General features: G+C 52.0%; 1 protein-coding gene across 1 annotated transcript in view; it reads right to left on the bottom strand.

Moving 5' to 3' along the window:
- Window positions 1–323, bottom strand: part of COL22A1 (collagen type XXII alpha 1 chain) — a 240,256-nt gene extending 239,933 nt beyond the window's left edge. The window contains exon 1 of the mRNA XM_032873482.1: window positions 184–323. The gene's annotated coding sequence lies outside the window, so the exon portion shown is untranslated. The remainder of the gene's footprint in view (window positions 1–183) is intronic.
- Between the last annotated feature and the right edge of the window lie 14,562 nt (window positions 324–14,885).

The following is a 14,885-nucleotide window of genomic DNA, read 5'->3' as shown; positions in this document are numbered from 1 at the left end:
TGTCAGCTCAGGACCGAGGTCCCTCCCCAGTTCAAGCCCCAGAAGGACACAGCTCAGTCTGGAGAGGGCAATCTCCTCAGCTCCATGCACCCAGGCCTCCCCCATTGTCACCCAGGGCAGATGGGTCCAAGCCTGAAGCCCCGTCACCTCCAGCAGCCTCCAGAGAAGAGACCCCGGCCTTACCTGGCAAGGGAGAAGCTCGAAGGGGTACCAGCTCCAGCTCCAGTCCAGGGTGGGGATCCAGCAGAAGCAGTGTCAGGAGAAGCAGCCAGCCCCAGGCAGCCCCCTCCTGCGGGGAGGGGGTCACCGGCCAGCAAACGCGCTCACCCTCCCCCGCCAAAAAAAATTTTTGCAATTTCAATCTCCAAACAAAACTTGGAATAAGTCTGGCAGCTTCCCCCAGGCCAGGGGTCCCGAGAAAGAGCTAGTTTTAAAACCAGTAACTAAAGAAATACCGTAGAAAGGTAAGTCTCCGAACTTGGAAAATAAAACAGAAAGTGCTGGAGAAACACAAACATAAGGAAAGGGGAGACAGGTCCTCCGGGAGAGCAGCGGCGGCGGCAGGCAGCCCAGCGGCTGCTCAGGAACAAAGCTGCTCGGTCCCCCCAGGGGCAAAGTGGCCGGGCAGTGGGAGCCCCCAGCTCGGAGCCAGGAGGGCGGAGCCGGCGGTGGGCGGGCCTGCAAGGAGGGCCGGCGGGAGGGGCGGCGGCGCCGGGAGGGCCGGGAGGGCCGAGGTCTGTGCCCTGGGGGGCGGGAGCCCAGCGGGCTGGAGGGTGCGCCCCTGCGGGAAGGGGCACGGGCAGCCTGGCTGCCAGGCAGTGGAGAGGCCGCCCTAGGAAGCCCGGGACAGGGGCTGACACTCCCTGTCCAGTTATAGACCGCACCGGATATTTTGGTCCCTTTTACAGCTCGGTCTGAAATAGCCCCCCCCCCCGCCCCCCGCGGGCAGCAGCTGCAGGCCAGTTTGGAAAGTTTAGAGGGGTAAGGGGTTGGGGATGACTTTGCCATTTGTCCTGCAAGGAGGGACCGGACACGTCCCAGCACCTAGCTGCCTCTTCCTACAGGTGGCCCCGTTTCTGGCTCTCCCTACGTCCTGGGGGAGGGGTGGATCCATGCCCTTATTATTAGATGAGGACCTGGAAGACCTGGAGAGCTTCTGTCACCTGCCAGGGTCTCTCAGAAGAGGGGGCCAGGAGCCACGTAGGTCTAAGGAGAAGTGAGCAAAGATTTCAAACTAGAGTCAGCATTGCTAAGAGTCCTGCCTAAGGGTCAGAAGGATATTGAGGCAGGACCCACGCACCTCCCCTGTATCAATTTCTGAAACACCATGAATTCCAGGCTTCGGTCAGTTGCCCCTCCAGCACCTTCCCGGAGGCATCTTTCTAGGCTGGACCAGAATAGAGATAATAGAACACCTGTTGTTTAATAGCCAATCCCGCATCCGATAGTTGGACTTTGTTTTTGCAGGATTTGCCTTTCTGAGCTCGTGCTCCTCCTGGGAGCACACTTTCAGTTTCAGTAGACTGGGTCTCTGGGGTGGAAAACAAACAGTTTTGTTTTACCGCCTCTTCTTCTTGAGCCGCAGAACACTACTGCCTCCTTTTCTAGGGCTTCCCAACCCCCAGCAGCAGAAAAGCAACAAGTGTTGGCCCAGGGGGCTCCTCTAGGTTTTCTCTCTGACCTCCGTTCCTAAAAACAGCACAGGCAGGGGTATTTTGAACTAGATGAGAGCATGTCTTCATCCGGAAACCTCCTCCATCCCCTCACCCCCACTTCCAAACAGGCTTCTGAACTCTGGGACGTCTCTGACTGCCTACTTAGTAGCTTTTCATAGACAGCAGAGGGCAAATTTGTGAGCGCCCAGGGAATTCTCGGCAACCCAGCCGCTTCCTTCTTCTCCTGTGATCTTTCCCAGCTGTCCCGTGACCATCCACTCCACACCTGGTTCCTGAGCGCCCCTTGGCACCCCTTGGTACAGTGTCAGGTGTCTTCCAAAGGAAGCCAAGGAGGTGTGCTGGTGAAAACAGATGGCGCTTTGGGATGCTGAGTGGCTGAGGCAGGGGCCCTGCTTATCAGAGTCAAGGTAGGGTAGGGAGCGGTGCACTCACTTCTCAGCTGTTAGATGCCCTGTGTGTGCCAGGACCATCCAGGTGCGGAGGGGGATTTGTTACCGGAGTGGGGTTCTGAGGCCCAACCGAGGTAGAAACCAGGCCAAACCCAGAAGTCAAAGGCGCAGGCCAAGTTTTACTGGGCCCACAACTCTAGCAGAAGCGGGGAGACACAGAACCAAGGGTTAGTGCTCAGGGAGACCTCCCCATACAGACCAGGGACCTGCACTTAATGAAGTTCAGGCACAGGTTCCCAGGGCCAAATATGCTAATGAGGCAAGGGGAGGGAAGGCCTCCTCCTGATTGGCTGGAAGGGCCTGTCCTGGCTGGTGGATACTGGCAGACAGCAGGGCCAGCTCTCAGGTGCTTGCTGGAGCCCAGGGCCTCTGTTTTAAGTGGGGCTTGTAAGGGGCGTCACATTTTGGCCGCATCCTGATCCTGCGAAGACAAGTGGTTTAACAGTAACCGCCCACGGGAGTTGTCCCGGGTGCACGATGTTTGTCGCTTGGGGCTTGTCCCCACGGTGTTTGGCTGTCTTGGAGTGGGAGCCCAGGTGGGTTGCCAGCACGCATGCTGGAGAGGGAAGGACGGAAAACCAGCACACGGGAAGCAGACTGCCATGTTGCATTGCCGACTGATCCTGAGTGCTATGAAGGACACAGGAGGATGAGTCAGACCACGAGGGAAGCAGCAAACTCCAGATCCACTACTGAGGACGCAGAAACTAAGGAAATGATAGAAGACCCCTGCCCCCTGTCCCCGTGAGGGAGAAGACCTTGGAGTTAAGGTGGGGGGGGCGGGAGGGTGGGTTATGGCCAAGGGCCAGGTGGTTGATGGGGGTGGAGAGGCCTGCAGAGGAGTGTGACTTAAGCCTGGTGACCAGGAGTCCCTGATGTGCTTTAAAGGGGGAGAGGCATGGCCAGGGTGAGGCTCTGTAGAGTCCTAGGGGCATCGTGGGGCTGGCTCTGACAAGTCAGGGAGGTGAGTTGGCAGACCTCCCTGTCGCAGAGAGGGCGCCCTAGGCTAGTCCCGAGGCAGGAGCTGGGGAACTTTCAGCCCCCACTTGTAACCACAGGTAAAGGAAATCTCCAATGGAGTGGGAGAATGGAGGGGGACCCGAGGTTCCATCCATAGATGGCTACAAAGTTGGATTTTTTAATTTAGTTCAACATTTGTTGAGAGGGTACTAGAATCAGACACTGGGGATGCAAAGCTGGGTCGAGTAAAATCTGGGCCCTGGTTAGAAAATCAATAAAAAGAAAGCTCCCGGGAATGGGGTCTGGAGCCAGAGGGGGATGCATGGGAAGCATGGAAGGACGGAAAGCCAGCACACAGGAAGCAGACTGCCACGTTGCATTGCCGACTAATCCTGAGCGCTGTGAAGGACAGGGGGCAGGGATTCCTATCCTAGATGTGTCAGTTACAGGCTCCAATAGGAAAAGAGGTGGGAAAGACTCATCAATTACAGGCCCCACAGGGAAAGATGTACATCGCTTCTCTTACAAGAAGTCCGCCAGGGTGGAAACTCATCCAGCGAGAAACCTCACCACCCTAAACTCTAGCTCTTCTCCAGTGGACTTTTCCTTCAGAACAGCCCCTGCCAACTTCTCCTTCTCTGCAAAATAACCTTCCTCTCCTTTGTGTGCTGGACTTGCCTGTGGCTTGCCCTAGCGTGCATGTCCTGAGTTGCAATTCTCTATTATTCCTGAATAAATCAACTTTTGCTGATATAATAAATTTTATGTTTAAGGTTAGCACCATGAAGGAAATAAACATCTGGAGGGCAGAATGGGCTGTGAAAACGGGGTAATATGTGTCACCCCCTGCTGCAGGGTCTGCACTGGGGAACTAGGGAGAGCCTAGCACAGATCAGAGTGCTTATAGTTAACCAAACTGCAGCATACACTTACAAATGTATTAAGAAGACAGATTCATGTTAACTGTTTCCACAATAAGATAACATTAAAAAAAATAATAAACCAGCCCCATATCTCTCTCTGCCACTTCTGGGTTTTGTGACTCTTCAAAGCTCCTGTCTGATAACATACTTTATACTCATGTATTTATTCTTTGTCTTCCCAGCCAGAAACGAGATCCAGGAGGGCAGAAAATTCTGTCGTTGCTGCATCTGTAGGGCTGGGACAGTGTCTGGCCTGGCCCAGGGCAGGGAGAGTTGGTACATGGTCAACACACTCTTTGACTTGCTGTCTCCTCCAGGAACTCCCTAGCTTCTCCAGGAGAGAGAATAATGATGATGATGATAGCAATGGCCATTGAGTGAGCACCTGTGTGCTAGACACACTTGTAGACACTCGAGTACCCTGTTTCTGACGGACGGCAACGTCCTTGTTGTACCAATCCACAAGCAGACGCTTGGAGGTTTTAAGGAACTTGCCACAGTTGTTCCTCTGACTTCAAGTCCAGTCTGTCTTCTAAAAACTTATACTGTCTTCTATAGCCCACCCTGCAAATGACTTGAAAAGTTTCCCATTAGCACTGAGATTCTCTGACCTCTGAAAATCAGTTGCAATCATCTGCTAAGAAATCAAATTCTGATTTCCTGGCAACTCGAATCTCCTACTGGATCTTCCCCCCCTGCTCCATTCGGAATAATTCAATCCAAGGCTGTGTCCCTAGCTGATGGTGTGACCCTGCCAAACCCACTGAGCCAGTTCCTGGGGCGGTGTCCTGCCCTGTGTGCCAACCCCGCGCCCTGGGCGTCCCTGCTTCAGAATCACTTACATCAGCATCAGCAACTCTCCCAAGACTCCCGGGCAGTGTGTGTGTGTTGGCGGAGGGTGGATGGGGAGTGGCTGCCCGCGACCTCAGAGCCTCCCTGCTGGCCATCTTCTCCTTAACTGGCAGCACCTGAAGGGATATACTTTCATTCCTCAGGTGAGGAAAGTGAGCTTCAGGGGTCAGTTTGTTCTGTCTGAGAACTAGTCAAAGGCTGAGCTACTCCCTGACTTTGAAATCCCATAAATGGCATGCAGTGATCAAAGACGACAAGAAGTAGCAGCAGTGAAAGTGACAGCAATTATACGTCCAAGAATGTATTATTTATAATGCAAAGATACGTTCCCAAAAGAGCTCAAATAAGCACTGTCTATAAAAGTGAAAAATTGGCCATGGTCCAACTGTCCAACAGTAGGGGATCGGTTAAATACAGGATGGGAAGTGGCCCACATGGTGATACAGGGCTATGTTCCTTACTAGGGGGGATGCTCGCGCTGTGTGGTTAAATGGGAAAAATAAAACAGATGAGTAAAACTCACCTGGGGCTCCCCATTTCTCTCTCCAAAAATCTTTATTGAAGAGATTATCTTGTAGCTTTCCTAGTTTTTTCCTATTGGTTCAAAGATGTTTTGTCTGGTACAGACACATCGTACAATGTAAAATGAGAACATACTCTTTACACATCCTAGTCTGTTGCTTGAATCTTTTTTTGCCAAACACTGTATCTGGGGCACCCGTTAATGTCAGTTCCTCTAGTTCCCCTCATTCCGTGAATGGCCACCTTGCATTCCATCTGCCCGTACTCCCGTCCCATCAGTATTGGATACCCATCACAAGGCAGACAGCATGCGAGGGACAGGGTCTCTAAGTCTGCTGGATACAAAGACCACAACTTCCTTCACAATTCCTCAGTTGATCAGTGGTGACATTCACTTCTATTTTCAGTTACAACATGCTGTAATAAACATTTTTCTATGCATATCTCGCTCTGTTCTTGTCTGCGTGTATTTCTGGGGGCAGTTCCAGAAGTGGCCCGGGAGTCGAAGGATGATTTAAATTTTGATAGATACATTTTTCTTGGAGAGCTTAAATGTGTAGAGTCTAGAAAGGAAATGCGGATTTTGTCCTGCACAGGACAAAAGCCACAGGGGATTTGCAGATGTGAGGCTGATTTACAAACTGGTGTTTGAGCAAAGAGGGGAAAGGAAGGGGGTCAGATGTAAGCAGCATCTACTATCTGCTCTGCTCTGTCATGGATGGTTGGACCCAGCCCGTAAGTCATCTCTGGCTTTGCTCAGAGGACATGTGATCAGTGCTCCATAAACAGACTGCATGTGAATGAAAGCGTGAATACATAGAAGATAAGGTTATCCCCACTGCAAAGAGGAGAAAACGGGAGCACAGAGAGGTCGAAGCCTTGCTCACTGCCCCACCGCCAGGGAGTGCTCGCTGCTGCCCAGTGGGCCATCTGTGTCCACGTGTGGGCAGCCTGGAGGGGGCAGAAGCCAGAGCCAGGAGACCAGCGAGGACGGCCGACTCACAGCGTTGCCGTGCTGTGATGGATGCCTCTGGAACAAGAGCTAGAAACACAGGACAGAGAAATAATGAGTGTCTGTGCTTTCCAAAGACAGTCCCGACTACTTGGAGCGGCGTTATCTGTCCCTGTTGTTCAAGAAAAACAAATCCACTTTCCTAAATTACACGCCTCTGTCTAGATTATAGGGATTCCACATCCTCCCCCATCTGCTCGCGGGCGTCCGCTGTACCGGCCTTCTGCTTGGCAGTATCAATTATGTTGACAAACTGCCTGTGAGCACTTGCCCTGCCCGGCTCGCCGCTCACCCGCCTTTGCTGAGGGTGGAAACGGCTTTGACAGATATTTCCAGGGTGACACTAAGTGGGCTGGGGGGTTGCACACCCTAGACCAGCCCAGACCTCAGGCTACCCAGACAAGGGAAGGGTTGGGAGGGGCCTTGTCTTGTTTCCCAGGGGCGGGGAGGGGGCCCCATCTATGGAGAGAGGCATTCACTTCTGAATGTACCCCCTTGAAGGACACAGGGCGGAGAGCTCAGACACTATACCTTGAATCCCTGTCCTGCCACTGACATGACCCTCTCGCCTGGGACAATATACCCATCCTCATCCTTGGGCCTTTAACTGGTCCCTGTAACATGAGTTCAAGGACGTAGTTCGAGTGTAACTACAGTGCAGGTGGTGAAGTTAGCCACACGTGCTGGCACTCAGTTAGGTGCTCACAAAAGTCAGCCACAGCCCTCTTGAGAGCCCTGCAGTCTTAGAAGAGGGGTGCCTGCAGCACAGAGAATGAGCGAGAAGATGTGTGTGGGCACAGAGAGAACATGCGGGCAGCCCTTGCTGACACACAAGGAAGGCAATTCTGTGAACAACGGGGTTCACGCCTGGCCCAGCCCGGGTGCCCACAAGGCACCTGCATCCTTGCCCTCTTGGCGGGAGGGTCAGGTGTGTACTGGAAGCCGCCTGCCTCCTGATGGGTCACTTTCTATGTCTGTGCTCATTCAGTCACATAGACCCTGTTCTTGCTTTATCACGACACCCCGACCTCTTAAAACACTGCTTTTCTTTAACTTCGCTTTTATGGGGCCCCGTATTTTACATGGTCAGATCGGGGAGGTGGAGGCTACCTACTTCCTTACAGTGGATTTTTATTTTATTTTATTTTTAGAGATTTTATTTATTTATTCGACAGATGGAGATCACAAGCAGGCAGAGAGGCAGGCAGAGAGAGAGGAGGAAGCAGGCTCCCTGCCAACCAGAGAGCCGGATGCAGGGCTTAATCCCCGGACCCTAGGATCATGACCTGAGCCAAAGGCAGAGGGTTTAACCCACTGAGCCACCCAGGAGTCCCTCTTACAGTGGATTTTCAATCATGCCCGACTTTCTGTCCATTTTTAAAATCCTGGTTTTTGAGGACTTGTAGGTTCATAGAAAACTAGAAATTCCCGAGATTGCCTGCACACCCCTGCCCCAAACCCGCCTGCAGCCTCCCTGTTGATGAGCACCTCCCACCAGACTGGGGAATCTGTTACGATTAATGGACCTCCATGGACACGCCACTATCGCCCAAAGTCTGTAATTTATATCAGGGCTCACTCTTGGTGTTAGATATCCTACGGGTTTGGACGCACAATGGCATGTATCCGGCATTATAATCTCACACAGAGTATTTGGGTGCCCTACAGATCCTCTGTGCTCCTCTATCCATCTCCCCCCTACACGCCTGGTAGCCGCGGGTCTTTGGACTGTCTCCAGGATGTCACAGAGTTGGAATCATGCGGTACGTAGGCTTTTCAGACTGCTTCTTTCACCTAGCGATACGCATTTAAGGGTCCTCGTGTCTTGTCGTGGCTTGACGTGCATGTCTTTCTAGCGCTATACCACATCCCATTGTCCAGAGGCACATGATTTATTTATCCGCTCGCCTCCTGAAGGACATCTTGGTTGCTTCCAAGTATTAGCAATAACGAATTGAAGGTACTATGAACGTCCATGTGTAGGTTTTTGTGTAGCTACACACGGTCAACTCCTTTGGGTAAATGCCAAGGTGTGTGATTGGATCATAGGGTTAAGTGTATGTTTCGTTTTGTGAGAACCTGCCAAACCGTCTTCCAGAGTGGCCGCAGAGTTCTGCGTCCCCACCAGTGATGCGTGAGGGATCCCTGTGCTCCACATCCTCACCGGCATTTCCCGCTGTCAGTGTCCTGGATTTGGGCCATTCTCGTAGGTGTATAGTGGTATCTTCTTGTTCCGATTGGAATTTCCAGATGACACAGGACGTGGCGCATCTTTCTGCGTGTTTACTTGCTGCCTATGCATCTTCTCCAGTGAGGTGCCTGTGAGGGTCTTTGGCCAATTATTTTTAAAGATTTATTTATTTGAGAGAGAGAGAGAGCACGCACACGCACTGTGTTTGGTGAGGGGGGCAGAGGAGAAGGAGTCCCACGGTCTTGCGCTGAGTGTATAGCCTGATGCAGGGCTTGATCTCATGATCCCGAGATCACAAACTGAGCCAAAACCAAGAGTCGGATGCTTAACCCACTGAACCATCCAGGCGCCCCAGGTCTTTAGCCAATTTTTTAAATCAATTATTTGTTTTCTTATTGTTAGGTTGTAAGGGTTCTCTGTGTGTTTTGGATCACAGTCCTCTATCAGATGATGATATCAAAAGATGAGTCTTTTGCAAATATTTCCTCCCACTCTGTGGCATGTCTTCTCATTCTCTTGATAGTGTCCTGCAAAATCGAAGTTTTTAATTTTAGTGAAGTCCAGATTATCAATGATTCCTTCCACGGATCATGTCTTTGGGGTTGTGTCTAAAATGGCATCACCATACCCAAGGTCCTCTAGGTTTTCTCCCATGTTCCCTTCTGGGAATGTTACAGTTTGAGGTATACATTTAGGTGATGATCCACTCCGAGTTACTTTCTGTGAAGGGTGTCAGGTCTGTATCAAGATTCATTTTTCTGCCTGTGGCTGTCCAGTTGTCCCAGCACAATGACTGACCCCTGTATTGGCTTTGCTCCTGCATCAAACATCTGTTGACTATATTTATGTGGTTCTTTCTCTGGGCCTTCTGCTCTGTTCCACTGATCTATTTTGTCCTCCCCCCGGTCCAAGACCACACTATTTTGATTACTGTAGCTTTGCAGAAAGTTTTAAAGTTAGGCAGTATCGTTTCTCCAACTTTGTTCTTCATTGTCGTCTTGGCTTTTAGGAGAATTTCGCCTCCTCATAGAAACGTTAGTTATGTTTGTTTTTGTAACAACTTTAAAATCGGTATTTGTGGTTATGTCTTAGGATATTCAAAACACCTTAGTAATCAGAGACACACATATACTTTATAAAATCAAATACACTAGTGAATAGATGCTCCGTGTTTTTCTTCACTATTGGGGTGGTTTTCGGAGAACACTGTTCTTGAACATCAGAGCTAGAAAAGGCCTTAGTGATTGTAGGCAACTTGTTGCCTAATGTTAATGGGCTGCAGACTTGACTGAGAAACCCCCGGAGATTTTGGTTTGGAGATCGGGGGTAAAGCCCCATCCTCTGCTCTTTGACAAAGTCCCTGCATGATTTCCACGCACGATTCCTTGGACCAACCACACTTGGAGGAAACACGCACCTTTTGTCTCCACCCTTCTACAGGCAGAAGCTGATGATGGAAAGAGGAGGGCCTGCCCGAGGTCACGGGCCAGGAAGTAGCAGCTGACACTGGGAACCAGGGCTCGGACCCTGGGTTTATAGAGGGAAGGGCCAGTTCTCTTTCCTTCTCCGAGCTGTGGTCCTAGAACATCCATCAGGCTGCCTCCCCCTCTGTCCTCTGCCCTCCAGAGTTTCTTCTCCGCTTCTATCAGGAGTGGCTCACAGAGGACCAAAGGGCTGTTCTTCCTGGAAAATTCATGTTTGGGCAACAGAAGCCTCATGAGACCCCAAAATCTAACCATAAGAATTATCCCCCCACCCTGACCCTCCTTGGAACTCCTTTGCTACATGTTTGTGCTTCTCTTTATCAGGGGTTCCAGAATCTCTCTCGTCTGCAGAATCACCTGGGAAATTTAAAAAATGATTCAAAACCTCCAGCCTGCGCCGTTCCAATTTAGAAGGTCTGATTCGCTTCAACCCTACAAGCCCCTGGAGAGTTATGAGCAATCGGGACCTTGGAGAAGTTGGGCCGCTCACCCAGGCCTCCACCTCCTTAGAGCAGCAGGTTGGGATTTGACCTGGGTCTCTGGATGTTGAGTTCTTTCACACATTGGAGGCCAGTACACGCAGACAGGAAGGAGTTTCACTTTAAGAAAAAGAAGGGGTGAGGGTGGCGGACAGGCTAGGAGACACAGGCTGGTGCTGGGGCCCGTGCCGGCTCTGGAGCCATGGCATGGGGGCCAACACTAGGGCTAGCTGGTGCCGAAATCCCTCCTGTCTCAAGTTAGGAGCAGACTGGCCTAAGCTGGGCTGCAGGTGGAGATCGGGGCCCAGGGAAGGGAGTGGAGAGCTGCAGGGACAAAAGCCAGGCCTGCTGGACATGCACCAACCAGGAGCAGGGGGCTGGTCAGCCACCAGATGGAGGGAGCAATGAGAGGGGAGTTTGGGGAGCAGTGAGCAGATCTGGTTAGGGACAGAGCAATGAAATTCTCCCAATCCGGGAGAAAAAGTGCTGTCAGGAGTGCCTTTTCTAAAGCAAAGGCAGCTTCAGGGCTCCCAAACCCAGACCATAGGGAGCACTTCCTGGGCCTGCTGCCTTCCCAGCCCCTGGCGTCCCCACCCCCGATGCCCAGCCCAGCCTTCTGTTTGTGCAATCCTGTCCCCTCCCCAGCCCTACACCTTTCTTGTCCACCAATCCAAGATGTTCTGAACAGGTCAACCTTGGAAAAGACCTTCAGATTCAAAGCCAGTGGGATGAAGCCAGAGCCGGAGGGGAGGAGCCGTGGGAAAGTGGAGGCCCCACAACGGTGGGGTGGACACTGCCTCCCATGCCCAAGGCAAGACGTCCCCCCCTCTTCTCTCTGTACCTAAAGGCGCCCTTCTTATCCAGATACAATACAGTGAATAAGGCCGGCATTCCCGGCCAGGATTCCAGGCTGATTGGGACATTCATGCATTGTGTCGGCCATAATGGGGTTTTTTGGTGAGCCACGGGCCTCACAGCATGGGAGTTCACATGGCTAAAGACACTTTGTTGGGGAGGGGGCCAGGATTCCTGGGACTTTCTCAGAAAACAGCTGAGCAGACAGCTTCTGCCCTCAGAAGAGGCTGTTCAAGAAGGCCAGGCTGGCTGGAGCCTGGACCAAGGGCAGCTTTCGAGGAAAGCCCCTGCCCTGGGCAGCTTGTGAGCTCCCCGGAGCCTGGGGCAGGGCCACGTGGGGCAGCTGCCAGGATGGGACAGACAGGAGGCGGGAGCAACATTCCTGATTTGACACCCGCTCCCTTTCCACATCTGTAGAATGAGAATTAGAGTAAAGTCCACCCAGTTCCACCTGACAGTTTTAGAATGTTCTGTTCCCGATTATCTACGTAACATGTAGGACCTAGAGCAGAACAGAAGTACAGGGTACCTGGTTCAGAAAAGGGCTGTCAAAGGTACTGAAACCTAGTTTTGGAGTTTTTTGGTTTTGTTTTGTTTTTTTTGGTTTTGTTTTGTTTTGTTTTGTTTTCCAAGATCACTCTCTCCAGTTATCATGGTGGTTCTTTATTTGATATTTAATGCCATTCTAAATAAAGGAGGATAGACTTGTACAGTGCGGGCACTAATTTTACCAGCCATCTTTATCTTGGGCGAGGCCAGTGTTCCATGCCAATGTAAGCACGTTCAGCTCAGATGCGGAGCTATGGAAATCACGCGAGTCACATTTGTAGCTGGTTACATGCACATGAATTTGGATCCTGCCAGATAACGGAAACGCTACCCCAAAGTACCTTGACTTCTATTTCACGTTTCGGTATGCATATTCACGGCACCCTCTCCCTCCTCCTCACTGATGAGCGGAGACCAAGGAGAAGGAAATATGGGTCACCCACCCGTGGTTCATCTCACTTTTCACTGTGTTCAGCACACGTGCTTGGTCCCAGCACGGAAGTCACGGGACTAGGAAAGGATAGGCAAGTTCTTTGGTTGCTCATACTTCTTAGCACGACAGTGCCTTCCTTTTGTGTCCAAAGCAGGTTCTGTGCCAACTCACCCACTTACCCAGCCACCGGTATAACACACTTACCTTGGGCTCCCCCTGAGTCTCATTGGGCCCCAGGAGCTCTGGGGTGCCCCGAAGCTCTGCGCTTGTGGCGCGACAAGCAAGGGTGGGTGCGGTGGGGAGCAATGACCAGATCTCCTGTGCTTACAACTTGCTGCATTGTCCCGTGACACGTCACTTACAAAACACAAGTTCTATGATGAAATCGCTAAAACCCAAGTATGAGGCTGTCCTTTACCAGGGTTCTCCAGAGAAGCAGAACCAATAAAACTGTCTCTCTGTTGTGTCTCTGATGATCTATCTCTCTATCTTTCTATCTATCATCACTGTCTCTCTATCTCTTTATCTCTCTATCACTATCTCTCGCTGTCTATCTGTTGATCTATCTGGAACACTCATGGATGACAGGGACTGAGAAGTCTCATGATCTGTTGTCTGAAGTTGGAGAGCAACAGGGGAAACTGGTGCCATTCCAGTCCTCGAGCAGGAGCAGACCAGTGCTCCAGCTCGAGGACTCAGAGAGAGGGACAATTAACCCTTCCTCGGCCTTTTTGTTCTGAGGCCCTCAGTGGATGGGATGAAACTCACCCACCCTAGACATCTTAGTCCACTGATTCAGATGTTAATCTTTTCTAGAAACATCCTTGAAGACCAACCCAGAAGGATATTTAATCTGGGATCTCGTGGCCCAGTCAGGTGGATGCGTAAAATGACCCATCCCAGAGGCCCCTCTGAGCTGGGATGTGTGAGGCATAGTTTCCTACCCAGAGAGTGCGCCCACCTGCTGCTGCCATCACCTCCACTGGCCTGGAGGCGGCGCTGTCCAGTTCTGCCTGGATCAGAGCCTTCCACACAGGCGGATGGAGCAGGGACGTGAGTATCCACCTTCTGCTGGGAGAACTTAGGCTAGGGGCTTGCCCACTAGGAGCCTCGTGTGCAATGCGGCACTGAAGCCTTTGTAAGGGACTATCCTGAGAGTTAGGGCCCAGGGGCGAGACCTCTCAGAGCCTCAGTGTGGGAAACACTCAGAGTTGTTACAGGGATTGAATGAAATTAAATGATAGATGTAACCTATCTGGCACATACTACAACCCCTGTTTTAATAATTATCACAAGCAAGAGCATCTTCCCAGGTGGGCCCATGGCTGTAGGGATTGGAGTCAGGCAGGGCAGGGCTTGGTTCCAAATATGTGGTCTGGAGCAGGATCAGAGAGGTGTTGGGGTTCCAGGGGACCACCCGCCTGCAGGATCCCAGGCGAACACTCCAGTCCTAGACAGGAACCAATAATTCAGCAGGAAACTGAGGCAGAAATGCAATTTCTCAACAAGATAGAGGTTGTAGACCATGGATGTTTAGATGCAGATGCTCAGAGCTCCCCCACCTGGACAGGACCCAGATACCAGCCAGGAGGGAGAAGCTGGTTGCCAGATCCTTCTCCCAGTGAGTGTCACCAGTAGAGCAGTTTGATCTCTGTTAGGACTGGCTCCAAGGAATACTTCTGAATTTGTGTTCTATGAGCTATAAATAGATGCTTCATGAAAAAGTGGGTGGGGGAGGAAAAGAAAGAGAAGGAAAGGAGGGAGAAGGAGAGAAGGAAGAGGGGGGAGGAAGAAGGGGGGGAAAGAAGGTGAGAACAGAGGAGGAAGTGGAGGAAGGGGGAGCGGCAGGGGAGGAGGAGAGGGAGGGGGAGGAGGAAGAAGTAGAGGAAGAGGGAAAGGGAGAGGGGAGGAGAAGGAAGGACAAGAAAACAAACAGCATGATGGTTTGGGAAGTACCAGGTTAAACAGATTCTTTGGGTGGAAACTGACAGCACCACGAATGCATTCCAGAGCAGCCCAGGACACAGCGACCCTGCCTGCAGGACTTTGCCCAGCCCAGCTTGATGACTGCAGGAGGCTGGTGCTGAGGGCAGGAGTCTGGGCCCGCAGGCAGAGTAGCAGGGATGGGCTGGAGGCCCCTCCTGATGCTCACTGGGGGGACCCAGGAGAGAAGGAGGCAGGGGTTGGGGGCTGTGCGTTCAGCTGTTCTGGGGCGGGGTGCCGGTGTGTGTACCACGTCTGAGGACGGCCGTGGGGCAGGTGGTCGTAACCTTCCGTGGAAGCCGGCAGGGTGGGGGCACAACGCACCAAGGTCAGTCAGTAGGGCTTTCCTGCCCACATCCAGTTCCCATGTCAGCCTGACGGAGTCCAGACCCAGCTTACCCCCACGCCCGAGCCCTGCTGCCCCTCAGAACTCTGGGCCCTTCTCCTGAGACCCAGCTCTGTGTCTCCAGAAGCCTGCTGCCTCCTCGCCCAGAGCAAAACCAGTGCGTCCCACCGC

This window comes from Lontra canadensis, unplaced genomic scaffold (assembly GCF_010015895.1).
Source record: "Lontra canadensis isolate GAN:19392208 unplaced genomic scaffold, GSC_riverotter_1.0 scaffold49, whole genome shotgun sequence".
Taxonomy (NCBI): domain Eukaryota; kingdom Metazoa; phylum Chordata; class Mammalia; order Carnivora; family Mustelidae; genus Lontra; species Lontra canadensis.
The sequence above is the reverse complement of the archived record's forward strand: the minus strand, read 5'-3'. Positions and strand labels throughout refer to the sequence as shown.